The sequence below is a fragment of the Dipodomys spectabilis genome, unplaced genomic scaffold, assembly GCF_019054845.1.
Source record: "Dipodomys spectabilis isolate Male_0828 unplaced genomic scaffold, ASM1905484v1 ptg000058l, whole genome shotgun sequence".
Classification (NCBI taxonomy): domain Eukaryota; kingdom Metazoa; phylum Chordata; class Mammalia; order Rodentia; family Heteromyidae; genus Dipodomys; species Dipodomys spectabilis.
Window position 1 is genome coordinate 2,257,753 of NW_024870735.1, and position 3,529 is coordinate 2,261,281.

At 43.7% G+C, this 3,529-nt stretch overlaps 1 pseudogene; it reads left to right on the forward strand.

Moving 5' to 3' along the window:
- The first annotated feature begins 1,960 nt into the window (after nucleotides 1-1,960).
- LOC122108368 lies at nucleotides 1,961-2,957 on the forward strand (annotated as a pseudogene).
- The last annotated feature ends 572 nt before the right edge of the window (nucleotides 2,958-3,529 follow it).

Below are 3,529 nucleotides of genomic sequence, written 5' to 3' on the forward strand. Positions count from 1 at the left end.
TACCTTGAAACATCCTCTTCAGAACCTAGATCAAGAGGGTCCATAAGGGGCCTGCATTGCATCTCAACACTGCCTAGCTGCTTTCCTGATAAGCTGCTCCTCCTGCACTCCTCCTGCTATGTGTGATGAAGGGGGCCAGAAAATCTATACCAAAATAATCCTGCTATAGCATGTGGGGTCAAAGTTCATAGGGCATAGAAACATTTTCCTGGGTTTTCATACTCAGGAAAATGAGTGATTATTCTCTTTTTTGATTGGTTTTGTTTTTCATTATTTCTGGATGCTGTATATATAAACACAGACTGGTTCAAATGTGCTCTTTGAACAATGTCTTAATTTGATAAGCAGACATCTCACAATAAGTCAAATACCCAATAACCCCATTTGTGAAAGGTCTTCTCTTCTCCAAAACCTTCAAGAAGATGCCAGAAAGACAAGAAGATATTTTTGTAACCCTTCTCTTTGATCCATGTGTGAACACAAAGTGTGGATCCAAAGTGTGGATCAAAGTGTGGTAGAGCAACAGTCTTGACCAAAAAAGCTCAGGGAGAGCACCTAGACCCTGAGTTCAAGCCCTTGGAACAAAACAAAAGCAAAAGAAAACAATCCACAATATGTATGAGATATATGGATATACCTGTATTATACCATAACTATGCTGTAAAAATAAACCTATTAGAAAATTTAAATTTGTTTTCTTTTGTAGCTCAGTACCAGAAGCTCAGGACTATAATACTACTTACTCAAGAGACACTTCTCATCAATTCACCAGGAAAAAGCTGGGAGTGAAAGTGTTGCTCAAGTGGCAGAGTACCCGCCACAAAACTAAAAGCTAAAACAAAAAGCTTGAGCCCTGTATTTAAACAGAATACTGGACCAAAACATTTCTTTTGTGTCCCTGTCTACCTTCTATCTTTCTAGAGTGAACTGAATCAATACTGTTTCATTTTTACCAGAGAAAAAAATGGCTCTGAAAATGGTGCTGGGAAAACTAGATATTCACCTTGAGAAGATTGAAACTCAGTTGCTATCTCTTACGCCATACCACCTACACACACACACACACACACACACACACACACACACACACACACACACATTAATTCAATTTAATCAAAAGATCAGTGCTAGAGAACCTGCTATTGATTACATGTAAGACTCAGATTAGCCCCTTCCAAGTCAAATCTCTGGGGCTAGGGAGTGAACTCCAGGCCAGACACACACTAGGCAATGCTCTAACATTTGAACTGTGCCTCTATCCCTTTTTTATTTAATATTTTTGAGGGGGTCTTACTACCTTGATTCAAAGTGCCATTGAATGTATAATATCCTTGCACTGTTCCCCAAAAGCCCAAATTACAGCATCTGCCAACATTTCCAGTTTTTCTCATTTTTTTTCCTACCTTCCACACACATAATCTCACTTCAGAAGATACTTTTCTCAGGTATTTGTTCTGATGAAAAACTGACTACTTGCTGGGTGCTAGTGGCTCACGCCTCTAATCCTAGCTACTCAGGAGGCTGAGATCTAAGGATCACAGTTCAAAGCCAGCCCGGCAGAAAAGTCAGTGAGACTCTTATCTCAAATTAACCACTAGAAAACCGGAAGTGGTGCTGTGGCTCAAGCAGTAGAATGTTCGCCTTGAGCTGAAGAGCACGGGATAGTGCCCAAGTCCAGAGTTCAAGCCCCACGACTGACAAAAAGCAAACAAAAAACCTGACTACATGCAACCCAGTTAATATGCAGCAATCCCTTTTATTTGATGCACTGACATTTTATAATCTAAAAAGAAAACAAAAAATTCCACTTAAAGTTCTATGAGGGCAGAGTGAGAAAGGTGAGGGGCCCTGGGATTAGACATGTGGAACTCCTGACCTAAGTGGGAGAATAAGCACCTTCCCCACATCAGGACCTTCATGACACCAAATCTGCACCTTTGGGCCTCTGTCAGTGTCCACAATGACTACCCCACTCGTATCTGCCACCATTTTCAACTTGAGAGAAGCTTTATGCAAGGTTTGGTTGACAAGATGCTCAATGACAGAGCTCCCAGAGAAGGGGCTGCTTGCTGGACAGGAAGGCAGTGGTCTCTCCTGCTGCTGAGGTGTTTCCCTTGGAGGCACTTGGCCAACACCCTGCCCAGCACCAAGTTCCACCAGAGCTAGGTCATCAGCAACCTGAAGGGTGAGCCAGTCCCAGTCTTGTACTCTAGGGACAGCAGCTTCAGAGACTGCTCTTTCTCACAGGTGCTGAGCAGCTGCTGCCCAATCAGAAGCAGACCAAAAGAGGCAGGTCAACTCCAGGCGCTATAAGACCTAGCTGTTCCTCCAATTTGAAGAAAACACCTATAGAGACAAGTGTCACTTCATGCACAGCATCCACAAGCTCCACAGTCTAGCCTGCCATCCCAAGTGCAAGATCTAGCTGGGTTGCACCTTCCATGTCACCAACCTTTGCCTCTATGAGCTCTGCTGCCACTTCATCCACAAAACCAAGGAACGCAGAGCCCTGGCCAGGACCTTTCTGCAGACCTTCCCTATCTCCAGGATAGCTTTAGCTTTGCTGGATTTTCCAGTGCCAATGAGACTGCTGCCACCACTGGATTGCTAGATAGCCCCACGTCCATCATCCCAACACCCATCCTGATTGCCGATGACCTCCTGGGCTCATCCAACCTTCCTGATGGCACCAATAACCCCTTCACCTTCTAGAGCCAGGTATTTGTTCTTTACCTCTTTCATGGGGCTGCCTTTCATGTCTACCCCACCACCTTCCTATTCTGATCCATGTCTGAGTTCTCTCACATGTTTGATTCTCATGCCACCCCTCAGGATTCTCTCTTGGGTCAAGGCTACCTGTGCAGTGCAGCAGGAGCCATGCTGGGTCAGATTCCCCCATCTTGGACAATTCAGGAGACCTGCCCATTTTCAGCAAACTTTCCATCTCATATGACTAAAGCACCAGGGTAAGGAGGGACACCCCCAATCCATTCCTTCTACTCCCCTTCCTCCTGCACCACATCCTAGATCTAATTAATCACCAAAAATCCTGGAAGTGACCTGTATCTCAAGTGGTACAGTACTAGCTTCATGTTAAATGAAGCTCAAGGATAGCTCCTATCCTGAATTCAAGCACCAAGACCACCACAGAACATCAACAATAAAAAGATGAGTGATTTGGAAATGGAAAAAGGCCTTTATAGTCAAGTAGATCCACTGAAATGGAAAAAAAAATAACCCTGTCTTATGACTAAAGGACTCAATATTGTACTTTATTTTACTTTTTATCAGTTGTGGAGCTTTAGTCATGGCCTGGGCAACATCCCAGAACTTTTTTGCTCAAGACTAGCACTCTACTTCTTTAAGCAACAGCTATACATCTGGTTAAGGGGGTGGTTAATTAGAGTAAGAATATCACAGACTTTCTTGCTCAGGCTGGCTTTGAACTATGATCCTCAGATCTCAGCCTCCTAGAAGCTAGGATAACAATTTTGAGTCACCAGTGCCCAGCTAGGACTTAATATTTCTA